Below are 13391 nucleotides of genomic sequence, written 5' to 3' on the forward strand. Positions count from 1 at the left end.
CTAACCTACTGTCTTTTCTAGTTCCTGAGGCTTGAAGCCAAGCACAACTCCTAGTAGACAGAGAATTAAATAATTTGTTAAAATGAATGAAACGAAATGAAGTATATTCTGAAAATAATTTAAAAACTTACATGTTGATCTTTTGGGTTAAATGGTAAACTGTAAAGATCATACATCAAGAAAAGAAGAAATTTTTTCTATAATAAAAAAATATAATTAAGGGATTAGCAGTTGGCATATTAGCTATGTCGCTGGACTCCCATATAGTCGACCGCAGTTGAGTCCTGGACTCAGTGGCTTAAACTCATGCCAGGCGTGTGTGCGTGTGCACCCAAGATCCCAAGAGGAAAATGAAGGAGAAGGGACTGTGGCATGCCCATCCCCCCTGGGGGGTGATTTCTCACTTTTTGTCTCTCTGTCTCTGTCTTTCTGAGTGCTATATATATATATATACATAAAATTAATATATACATGTATATACATATGTATATAATTAAAACTTTAATGGCCTACTCTTAGGAAGAATAACTCCCAGGAGATTTCTAGTTTGAAATGCCCATGTGTTTTAGCAGTGTTTCCTTTTCACTCATGAATTCTTTCTTCCTCTTGGGTTTATTAATAGAATCTGTCAATTCACCATGGCATCTTCAGAAACTCTAATCACCTACTCTCACTGCTCGTAGCATTTTGGAAAAATCACAAAGCACTCCACCTTCTCCTCTACTGGCACTCATTGGAAAGTGTCGATTCCTTTTCGTGAAAATCACATGCTTTTTCAACCAAATGTTAATGGAGTGGGTAGCAAACTGAAGCCTGAAAAACCCAACTATGGCTGAACGGATGTATGAATGGTGAAGATTTTATCACTGAGAACTTCCTGGGAGGCTTGCATGTGTTTCCATTTTGAAGATTCCTTCTGGAATATCATTAATTCCTTGCAGTGTGAAACTGGAAACAGGGAGATCCAAGGAGGCAAGAGGAGTGAGGAGAAAAGTGCCTAGAACCCAGTGTGTGCTGTAAACGTTTAACAGCTGGCGTGGGAGCAGATAGGAAGGCTGATTTGCGGTGGTTGCCAATTTCTGTGGTTTGAGTACGCTCACCGTGGTAGATTCAAGCTACCATAAGCTTAAGAGCTGGCTTGTAAAATTCCCGAGAATTTAACAACCAGGTCTCAAAAGCCTTTGGCGCTGTCTCTAACATTTCACCATAGACGCATCCTCTCTTTCAAATTTCCCCAAAGTTGTAGGAGGTGATTTTTACAGGGTCACATTAAAGGTGCTGGAACAGAGGCTCTGAGGCATTAATATCTCGCTGCTAACCCATTCGGCAAGGAGCAGAGATTTGTACCCAGGCGTGCCTGATTTTACATTTGGCTTCTCAACTGTTATGTTGAAAAACTGTGGATAAAATGAAAGGAAGGGGAAAAGAAGAAATGTAGAAAAGAAAGGGAACAGTCAGGGATGGCTTCAAGCTAAGACCAAGCAAGTCTCTGTGGTCTCTACAAACAGCATCCTAGACCAGAGGGCAGTGAACTGCAGCTAGCGGGTCAGGACTGACGTGGTGACCTGCTTTTGGATGGATCAGTTGGTTTTACATTTTAAAGGTTGTAAAAAGCAAATAAATACGTAAAACAAAGAATATGTGATTGAGAAAAACATGGCCCATGAGATCTAGCATAAGTATTTTCTGGCCCTCTGTCCTTGCACTCAGCCTGACATGACTCCTGGGTCTCACTAGCATGAGGTCACTTTTAGTAAAGAAGGAAAGGAAAAAGAGCAGCTTTCAGGAGAATCATTTATTGCCACCAGCACTGGATGTAGATGATCTTATTTAGTTCTTTTTTTCTTTTTTTTTTAAGGTTTTTGCCATAAGGCATATACATTTACTGGGGAGGAGGGATGGGACAGTGAGAGAGAAAGTAAGCAATCAACCCCCAGGGAGGATGGCCATATGGTCATCCATTCTACTCTAGTGATTTTGGGCACACACACATGTGTCCAGCATGATTTTCAAGCTACTGGATCCAGGACTTGAACGGTGGTCAGCCAGTTGGGAATCCAGCAACTTAACCACTACACCACCTGCTCTCCTCTCTCATTTAATTCTTAAATTAACCCTAAGAAATGGATTACACTTTTCTCCATTTTAGCCAGAGGGAAAAGAGAGACCCAGAGATAAATTTGTCTCAATTCCTGGTGAAGAACTAGCATAGGTCAGATTGGGACTTGGTTCTCTTGGGCTCTAACTTTTTTTTTGCTACACTGGGTGAAGTTTCTTCCTCTAGGATTCAGCCTCTAGATTTGGTGTTCCTAAGCTGCTGACTAGATGCTTATGGTCTAACAGGGGAAGAGGATGCCACCTGTGTACTACTATGCAACCAGATGACCTTACAATTAACTTAGGAGCCAAGGGCAAGTCAGTGGCACGGAGGAGCAGTTCTGCCAGTGGGCTGGTTCTGAGCTTCACAGTGGAGCTGCTGATGAGTCAGTTCTGAAGTAAGTGGTGTTCTCAGGAAAAGACAGTGTGGCTGATCTCAGGGGCATGAAAGAGCAGGTGCTCTCAGAACTGGGGAAGTTCACTGTGATTGCAGCCTAGGGTTCTCAGTGGAGAGGTGGTAAGGCCTTCTCCTGGAAAGCTGGTGTGGAGCTAGATTACAAAGGGCCACGTTCTGAATGCTGTTTTTGTCATCTGGGCACCCTTCAGTTACTAGGTATAAGATCAATGAGTATAAAGGAAGGAAAACAGAGAATAGCACAAACTATTTGTAATGAAATCAGATCACCAATATTTATATAATCAGGATCTCTCAGCTAATATTAATTCTCAGTTACCTAATACGAATCCTGGGAAGGTGGATGTGTTCGTCCTTGGCTTGCTTGCTATCTAACCCAGTCTTGACCTCCAGGTCTGCCATGTCATCATTGGGGGTCTGAGTTCATGTTCCAGTGTTGCTGGCTGTAGCCAGTGCAAGGCTCTGGGAGGAGTCTGAAGGGCAGGAGGAAGTGAAGAGAGAGGGTATTTCTCTCTCAATCTTTGCTTGCTGCATCACTTGTACCTCCTCTGAAGCCCTGCTTCGCTGAGACAGTCCTGCGACAGTTTCATCTCCAATGGTGACCTGGCCCCAGGGCTCACATAACCCCACTTCCTGCCTTGCCTTTGCAGTCCTGGGTAGCATAGCTTCCTGCTGTTGCTAGTCTGTGAGTCGCCTCGTTTTTCCCTTCTGTCTTTTCATTTCTTCCAGCACTTGTGTAATTAATTTCTTGGTTTACAGTCTCTCTGATTTCATCACAGAGTAATCTCATCCTTCTAGTTACTTTCTACCCAACTACGTTATTTTAGTTCATTTTAACTGCCAAAACAAAATATCATAGACAGGATGGCTTCAAAAATGTATTCCCTCACAGGTCCGGAGGTGCAAGTCCAAAATCAGGGTGCCATAACCATTGGGTTCTTCTTCTGAGGGCTCTCTTCCTGGTTTGTGGATGGCCTCTTTCTTGCTCTCTCTTCATAAGTTGAAGAAAAGCTAGCAAGTTTTCTGCTGTCTCTTCTTATAAGGGCACCAACACTGTCATGAGGATCCCACCCTCAAGACCTCATCTAACCCAATTACTTCCCAAAGGCCCCATCTCCAAATACCATTACACTGAGGGTTAGGGTTTCAACATATGAATGTTGGGGGACATGACCAGGCCATAACACAGGTTTTATTATTTCTCATATTTAATGCTGCCCTGTAGATTACCAAATGGAGGCTACTATCTTTCCAAAGTCCTGGCTTATAAATACAAAATCGTGATTCAAATCCAGGCCTCTCGTGGCATTCCATTAACTATTATACCAGATTGCTTCACAGTATGTCTCTATAAAAATCCAGTCATCAGATATGTATGTGATGTGTTAACACAATTCAAACAAATTCCAAATGGCTTGTACTAGCTTGCGGGAAATGGGCTATCCTAATTAAATCGCAATATGATTGATGGGATACTTTAAAACATAGAACTAACGTCTGCACATATATCTCTTTATAGTTCACAAGAGCTCATCTAACCATTACTTCATTTCCTTATTTGATCTTTACAATATGCTTGTCAGAAAGGAAGGACAGATCTAGATAGAAACTGAAGGTCAGAGAGGGCAGGTTAATACTCCAAGTGACACAGCCAGTAAGTGACAGGGGAAAGGCACACTTAACCCCAGACCTGCTGACTCTTCATCCTGGGGCTTTCCATCACACCAGGTAGGACCTTCTATGTTCTTTAGCCATCGACCTATACAGCAAAGTCCCAGCTGAGTGAGAGATGTACCTACTATTATTTTGTACTTTCTGAGTATCATTAAACTCATTTACTGATTTTTCAGATAAGGGATCTAAGGGTGGTCCAATGCGCCATATTGCCCTTCAAAGGTACATATTTCAAGGGAAGCTCTGTTCACCAGAGAAGGGGTTTTCTAAGTACAGTGGGTGGGTAAGAAGAGTTTGCAATGAGAACATCCCAAGCACTTGCCTGGTGGCAGCTGGTTCCACTGATATCTTAATGATCCCGTCTGTACAAAAATAGATACTTCTAAAACACTTGAAGGCATTTTGTTCTCTTAAAATAGGTTAGAAAACATTCCTCTCTTTTGTTTGCAACCCTAATTTGCTTAGCAAAAACCTCTCTTTAGAATCTAAGATCTAGAGCAGAAAGTGAACTTAAAAATCATCTGAAGAGAGTAGGGAAACTGAGAGGTTGTAAAGTTTCGCACCATTTATTGGGATGCGGATTATTGGATTAGCAGTTTATTTCTTTAATTAGCTATTTGCTTAACTAGCTTTCTTCCTGTACAGTTTTGAGAGAAAGATGGATGATTGAGAATGCGAGTCCTGTCTTCAGGAAGTGTACCATTTAGTTATAGGAGTTTCGACATGTATGCCAATACCAGTATGTCATTACATTTCATTACTAAATGAAAGCACAATGAAGACATAATATGAGGTCCAATGATAATTTAAGTCTGTCCTTGGGAATGGTCATTAAAATCACAATGTAGTGATAAATTAATGAGATTTTGAAATTAATAACAATAATAAGAAGAAAGAAACCTACCAAATATGAATTACAGCTGTGGTGAGGAAGCTCAAATCCAGGCTAGATGTGCTCATTGGCTTTGTCTATCTGGCTTATGGGAAATTTCCTATATCATGTCCCTTAAGAACAACAAATATAGAGCTTTCTAGGCATAAAGAATTCCAAACCTTCTCCTCCCGGGTGTCCTGCTTTCACTGTTTAATGCAGATAGTCAGTCTCCGAAAGCCATAGCAGGGGACTCTAGAGGGAGGTTGAAGTTCTGCCCAGCTCCTTCGCCAGGGAGAGAGCTTCTGTGGTGTGCAGTACAGGGTATGCTTTGTGGGCATGAGGGAGGCATAGGCCTGAATGGGCATGTGGGTGTGGTACTCTGACCTGCTTGTGTTGAGGTAGGAATGCGATTCTCAGGCAGCCTGGGTGACATGGGACAGCTAGGCGTGTGCACACTAAGCTGGATGAATAATTTTATGGTTAACTTGAGGAAAATATGATGCTTAAGCTTCTTTGGGGATGGGGTAACATCAGAGCTAAAGAGCGAGGGAAACCCTGTACAGCACCAGGGGATGCTGGGGGATGGAGACCTGACTAAGGGGCTTCTCTGGGGTGGGAAGTACCTCTTCTCTGCTCCTTACAGCAGGAGCTCTCTCCCTCACTGAACAATCTCTGGTTCTTTGCCTCCTTTTACTTTAAAAGACTCTCCTCCCTCCCATCACTTTCGTCCTCACTAACCTTCTCAAAACACCAATACGCACAAATGCAAATATAAGAATATGTAATCCTTTGTACTGAATGACTCTCAGTCTTCAGTTTGGGGACCTTATGAACCTCTATGAAAATGTTGTTGTATAAAATAATGATGTTCACCAAGGATATGTGTGTGTGTGTGTGTGTGTGTGTGTGTCTATCTGTCTATCCCTTCATCTTAGAAGGTTGTGGTAGGGGCCAGCCCATGTCCTGGTGGTTAACCTTGCTGGATCCCACATGGCTGACTATGCAGTTTGAGTCCTGGACCTGGTGGTTGAAAAACATGCTGGGTGCCTATGCACATAAGCCTAAAATGCCAAAAGGAGAGAGAACTGGGAAAGGAATCACAATATGACCAGGTCTTATTGTGAAGTATTTTTTCTCTCATTTTCTTGGGCAAATACAACATCCTCTGGCAATTGAAGAAGAAGTTTGTTGTAATTTGTTTTGTAGCAGTAGAAAACTAACACAGATATTGGTAGCTGGGGGGTGGTGTGCAATAACACAGAGGCCCTTGTAAAAGAAGAAGGACAAACCGAAACCCAGAAGCGACACAGAGAAATAAAGGTAGCTTCACACTTTCACACTCTGTATCTATTGTTAAAAGTTTACTAGCAAAATGACATTGGTCCCTCATGCCTCATCTCTTCTGAGAGGGCTTTACTATCATCCTTCCCTCTATTCAGTCATCCAAGGAACATTTACTGCATGTCCATTCTGGAAGGGCTTCTGTCACAATGGCATTTACCCTCTTGGTAGATGCTTCCACATGTCTGCAACTGACCCACTGAGGCAATATCAGCTAAGGGTTATGAGAACAGGATTCAGAATGTATGTCTACACAGTATCAAGCCCTTCTAGTTGTTTACTCACAGAACTTGCTGTCTGCCAGAGAACATAGACAATACATTCACATTATAAAAATAATTGCGTAATCACATTTACCATACGGAATATCCAAAAAGCACAGTGTTATAATAAAATGTTTAGTGGGGCACCTAACCTAATTAGGGGGGGTCAAGGAGGGCTATTTAGAAGAAATAGGACAAAAATTGGGCCTTAGAGTTTAGGAGGAGTTGACCAAGAAGTAGGAGTGGGAATGGGAGATAGGCTGTAGGGTGAGTTTCTGTCCGAGAAAATGGCACATCAGAGACCAAGAGGCAAGAGAGAACGTGGTATTTCCTAAAGTACTTGACAAAGGCAGTGTAGTGGAAATAGAAGCTGGGCAAGTAGTGGGGACAAGCATGAAGAGGCTGGCAGTGGCTGACTTACGCAGGACCTGGTGAAATCATCTGTGACTCTATTTTTATTCCGAAAATGTTCCAGTGTGTGGATAAAGAATGGTTTTCTGTCTCTATTAGGAGAGGTTAAGATGAGGAAAGGCCATGGAAGGCCAGTAAACAGGATCATAGATCCTTGGCAGGACAGGAGAAATACATAGACGGAGTGAGCTGACTTCATTGCCAAGAGAGTTAGAAAAGACAGACTCCTTAGAGGTTGGGAAATAAGCTCAGTTCAGATGGAGAGAAGTGAGAAATAACAAAATCCAGGTTCCTGAAAAAGTTTGACAGGAATGAGAAGGGGTTTATTGTTCAGCTTTGATACAGAGAGAAACAGCAGCAGCTTGTCAGGCACCCAGCAAGAAGCATGGCAGGGAGCCTCTGACCAAGGCATCTTGGTAGAATTTTTATTAGTAGTAAAGAATAGAGCAGAACCCTGCTGCAGTGGTTAAGCCCAGTGCAGTAGGAATAGGATGTCGCATGGCTGACCACAGTTTGAATCCGGGCCCCAAAGACCTGTAAGACATGCTGGGCATCTGTGCCTACATACCCCAAATCCTGACAGAATGGAGAAATGGAGGAAAAAGGACTGCAGTGTAACTGTGTCCCACTGGGAGATCCTCTCTCTCTCTCTCATTCTCTCCTTCTGGCAAGAACATACACCCTCTGGCAATTAAAAAAAAATAGAATTAGAATCTGTACTTCATTCATCTGTTTTTATGCACCTGCAGTTGCACACCTACTATGTCTAGCAGAGAGACTCTCCAAACTTGAAGGCTATAGGCCTGAGTGTCCTGTCTCTCACACTAAGCAGTAGTATTACTTTGAGGCAATCATTTAACTGGTCTGGCCCCAGCTGAGTATGGGAGTAGACAATATTAAAGTTTGTAACAGAAAGAATTATTCACATCTTCATAAACCATTACTGCTGGTGGCAGTTGATCTCATGAAGACTGGTCTGAGAGAGTATGGTGGTGAAGACTATGAGGAGGTGAAATCTGAGGCTGTAGTCAACAGAAAGAAATCTAGCCTGAGGTAGGGTAGGGAAGGCAGGAAGCCAGCAGCTCACAGATTTTGGGACTCTACAGCATGTTCCAATGACTAGTGGATCTTGTCAAATGCCCCCAAGACTCATAATCTACTTTTTTTCCCTTTCATTTACCCCATATGCCTAAGTCCCCAGACCACATAACTGTATTACTACCAAAAAAATTTTTTTCCCAGTGCAGTAGTTTTAGTAAGATTATTTCTTACTTTCTCCCCTTAAGAACTAGTACATGATGTAGGATTATACCTGAATGCTTGGAGAGAGTGGGATAAAGGAAAACATTTCATGAGCTAAAAGCTCAGGGGAGAGATTGACCAGGTGAGGGTAGGAATAAGGGTGGGAGAAGAGTTCAGAGCCTGCTCCAGTGGTTGCTACCATGTTCACACCCAGTGACCTGGCCTGGAGGGAACACCTCTACTTCAGTCTGGAATTTTCCCCTCACCTTGTATTAGCCTTTTTATTTATCTTATTTTTCATTTCCTGGATGGTTTGGGATGGGGAACACTTCCTCAAGTATTAACGTGCCAATATAATTGTAATTCATAAGGTCAGAGGCTCCAGAATACATTTGATAGTCCCACCTTTCAGATGAAATCAGGCCGGAAGAGTAAGGAGCCTGTCTGATCTCAATGTTGAGGTCACTGTCTTTGCATATTTAAACACTTTGGAATATTAACATGGGAAAATGGATTGCTGCATTTTTTTTTATTTGATTAAAAAAATCATTTAAAAAATATCTCAGGGTAAGTTCTTCCAAAGTTCTAGGCCAAAAATCAAGAGAATAGCAGTTAACTGTTCAAATGTGCCTCTCATTAGTTATAAACTTTTGGCCAAATTATGTAACCCATTTAATCTCAGTTTCCTCTGTAGTAAAACAGAGTTGATAATAATACCTACCACAAGGGAGTGCAAAGGGGAACAGATAAGATAACATGTATTTTGATGCCAAATGGCTATCATCATTGGGTTAGATCCAGGAGAGCCAAAATCAGCACTGTGAGGATCTATGTGGAAAGGAAGGAAAAGCAAAGAACAGGGCAACATAACTAAAACTCCACAAACAAAAGCATAGCTTGGTGAGTCTTTTTTAAAATTTTTTTTTAGAGAGAGATTTTTGCTATATGGCATGAGTACACACTGGAGAGACAGACAGACTTATAAGAAATTACCCTCTGGGGGGATGGCCATGCCACAATCCCTTCTCCACTCTTCTCTTGAGATTTTGGGCACACATGTATATGCACTTGGTGTGAGTTTTAAGACACTGGGTCCAGGACTTGAACCACAGCCAACTATGTGGGAGTCCAGCGATGGAACCATTACACCATTTGCTGGCCCCTAGCTTGCAAAGTCTTGAATGTGTATTTTAGTGTCAGACCTAGGATCAGGTTCCAGTTCTACCATTTACTGGGTGTGTAACATTGGGAATTATTTTCATCTCTGAACCTCAGTTTTCTCAGATGCAAAACAGAAATAAAAATAGTATCTGCTTTATGGGATTGTCTTGAGAATTAAATGAGACAATGCACTGTGGCAGAGACTTACTAGATATATAACCAGCTTGTTTCCTTTACTTCATGGTCACCAAGAGACTATATTTTCTAGCCTCTTTCTGTGACTAGGTTCTGGTTAATAGAATGTAGGTAGCAGTAATGTATGCTACATACTCTAAGCCTGACCCCTAAAACTTCCATTGCCATTCTCTGTACAAGGGTCACTGATCCCCAGGCCATGGACAAGTACCAGAGTGTGGCCTGTTAGGAACTGGGCTGCATAGCAGGTAGTGAGCAACAAGCAAGCAAGAAAAGTTTCATCTGTATTTATAGCCACTCCCCATAACTCACATTATGACCTGAGCTCTGCTTCCTGTCAGATCAGCAGTGGCATTAGATTCTCATAGGAGCACAAACACTATCGTTAACTGTGCATGCCAGAGATCTAGGTTGCATGCGCCCTGTGAGAATTTAATGCCTGATGGTCTGAGGTGGAGCTGAGGTAGTGATGCTAGCACTGGGCAGCAGCTGCAAATACTGTATTATGGTGAGTTGTAAAATTGATTAATTATATATTAAAATCAAACAACAATAAATAAAATGCACAATAAATGTAATGTACTTGAATCATCCTGAAACTACTTCCCCAAAAATTTTCATGGAAAAATTGTCTTCCACAAAACTAATTCCAGGTGCCAAAAAGGTTGGAGATTGCTTCTCTACACCTCTCTTTTGTTATTTGCTGGGTGGATGCAAAGAACCCGGGGAGGACTCCAGAGATTAGGAAGGGCTAAATCATTACATGGAAGAAGCTTAGATCCCTAAGTAACTGTGTAGAGCACAGCACTCTTCTCCCAAGCTGTCTTAGATTATGGTTGACCCATGGAAGTTTCAGACTTTTTGTTAAAACAGCTAATCTGTTCCTATGTATTTGTCCTTGAAAAGCACATAGTAACTCCTCAATAAATGTTAGCTATTATTATTATTATCATCATCATTATTATTATTTACTTGGTTGAGTGAGTAGTTCCAAGTCAACCATAAAACTTATTACTAGAAGTGCATTTTTGTTTCTCTCTTGGCTGAAAAATCTACTTCTAATATGTGGATTCTCTCTCTCTCTCTCTCAAAAAAAAAGAAAAAGGCAAAACACGCACACAATTATGTATCCATTCCATAAATATTCACCAAATTTCTACTATTTATACAGCATTATAAGGAGCTGGAGATCATAGAGATGATATTTCCATGGAATCTTTAATTTCACAAAGAGACCGACATATGACTGACATACATAGCTCTATTGAATGAAATGTGACCTTTAACTTGTACCTAGTCATCATAAATTGTGGCCTATGACACTTTACTTTTAAGAAATCAGTAATATTCCTTCAGCATTCAACCTGGAGTAGGTTTATGGGAAAGTTGCTATGTCTCTGGCAACCTCACCTTGACTTTCCACACTCAGGGAGAGAAGGAGGGTTAAGCAGGGACTGCTGTTTCATTGAAAACCAAATATGTATTTATGTGGTACTGCTCTGTGGTGTCTCTAAGCCTTCCCAGCCCCTCTCTTCCTTTCTCTCTTCCTCCTCAGGATTGCATGATGTTGTTTCTGGTGTGTGCTCATATGTCTTGCTTCCAGGCCAGGTTGAGCGAAGTCTCAGTTATGATAATCTAGTGCAGGTTCTATTCAACTCTGCCACTTTGCCTTCCTAGAACTCAGTTTTCTTGTTTGCAAAATAGGCCAAATTAGATCAGAATTCAGGTCACTGTATACACAGCATTCCCTTTCATTTGTTGCCAATAACAGGAACATACCAAAACATCAATTTTTGCTGAGCCTGAACCCACAGAAGACTTGACTGACTTCTTAAGGCGGCCCCACCAATCAGTAAGAGTTGACTTATGAGTTAGATAGTCTCCAGGAATTTTTGGAACCAATCATCCAATTTGAGATTAATAATTTTCAGATTAATAATCTGACGAGCACCTTGAAGGTCGGTGGTATCTGTTATTTTTGTACCCTCATCCCACTGTGCTTGGCTATCTATTCGCTGAGCAAATGTTTAAGGACCGAGGAAGCCCCTCTCCCTGCTTTCTCTCTGATCTTTTCTTCTATTCCCTTACTAGTGGGTCCTTCTCAACCACAGGCACCAATCTCATTAGCACTACCTGTCTGACCTGGAGTATGACCTGGAGTAGGTTCATCTAGTCCATCCCTCTGCTCCCAAATAGGCTATTTCATAGTCATCCTAACACTGGGAAATGCTGAGTCTGTCAAAGACGGGTAGCTGTCAGGCCAAAGGGCCTGTTCTTGGAATGCCTGCTGGTAAAATCACCAGAAGTTCTTTGGACCTGTTTGTGGATGACTAGTTGGCTCAAAAGATTTTAAAAGCCAACCATGGATTTTTCCTTCTGAACCTATCATTAGGCCTGATTGTGTGCCAAGCCGGCTTAGAGGCAAGACTTTGTAACTGTGCCATTTCATTCATTATTATTTTTAGGGCAGATGTTTCTCATTGACTGGGGCTTGTTGGGCCCCTCCCTTGCCTTGTCATGCTCAGAACGGCCCGTCTGGCAGCCCTCCAAGCACCAAGCTTGCCCAGAGGTGCTGTCGCCTGCCTCTCCTGACTGGTAGGTACAGGCCTGAGCGAAGGTCCCCTTTGTTCTTTCACAGTGGGTTATTTTTCCTTGGCTTGGATGGCTCAGCAAAAGTTATTGGATGCTCTGCAGGGTGGGAGCCTGGGGCTGGACAGTTTATACTGGAAACTGTATACATTGTGCTGGGTTATCCTCACAGTGCCAGCATTTTTCTTTCTTGACAGAGTGAACAGTATGACATGAGAAGGGGTGGGGGAAGGGTCAGGCACAAGTTAACACAGTCTCTGCCTCATAGTCCTGAAGGCCCCTTCCCAGCAACAACGATGCTGTGAGTGGAGGGCGAATGGAAGGAGGGTGCCAGTGAGAGCATTGTTGAGACAACTCTTTAAATTCAGTCACTAAACCTGCAAAGTCACCCTCAGGAACAGGCAGGATAAAGGGAAAAGAGAGCAGCCATGACAACAAAAGATTTGGGAGCTAGGAGAGAAGGCAAAAAATGAATGTGTTTTCTCAACAAATCCCTTCTAGATTTTTCTATCACAATCATTTGAAGTTCTATAGCATCTGTTATATACCCCATATATTGGGTCATCAGAAAAATCATGATGCATTTTTGCATAGATAAATGATGTCATTACTTTTCTGACAATCCAATAATTTGCTTCCCATTGTATATAGGTATGTGACCTAAAGACCTCGCTAGGCTTGCTTTCCTCTCCAAAATCCTCCTACTCTTTGGCCTAAATTCCACTCCACAGTAAGAAATTCCCACAGACTCTTTGCTCTATTACTGCATCTCCCAACCCTACTACCTCAGGGTTCTCGGTATTTCTACTCCTGAGATGGTATGGCATCCTTGTCCCATGTATGTGCCATCAAGTTGTTGATTTCCTTGGAGGGAAATAAAATCAGCTTGTGAGAAGACTCTCAGTGCAACAAGGTCACTGTTGAGCTGGTGGGGGTAAGGATGCTGTCCTAACACAACTTCTGGCCTCCATCTTGCCACCAACTCTGTTTTGGTCTCTTTCTCATAAGTCTGTGCTTCTAACTTTCCACATAACCCTCAGTGTGAAACTGTCTTTTCAAACTTATTTTTAATTAATTTTTAAAAGTTTGCCAGAAGGTGCATGTGCTTGCCAGAGAGAGACAGAGAGGG

This window comes from Tupaia chinensis, unplaced genomic scaffold (genome assembly GCF_000334495.1).
Source record: "Tupaia chinensis unplaced genomic scaffold, TupChi_1.0 Scaffold140218_1, whole genome shotgun sequence".
Classification (NCBI taxonomy): Eukaryota; Metazoa; Chordata; class Mammalia; order Scandentia; family Tupaiidae; genus Tupaia; species Tupaia belangeri.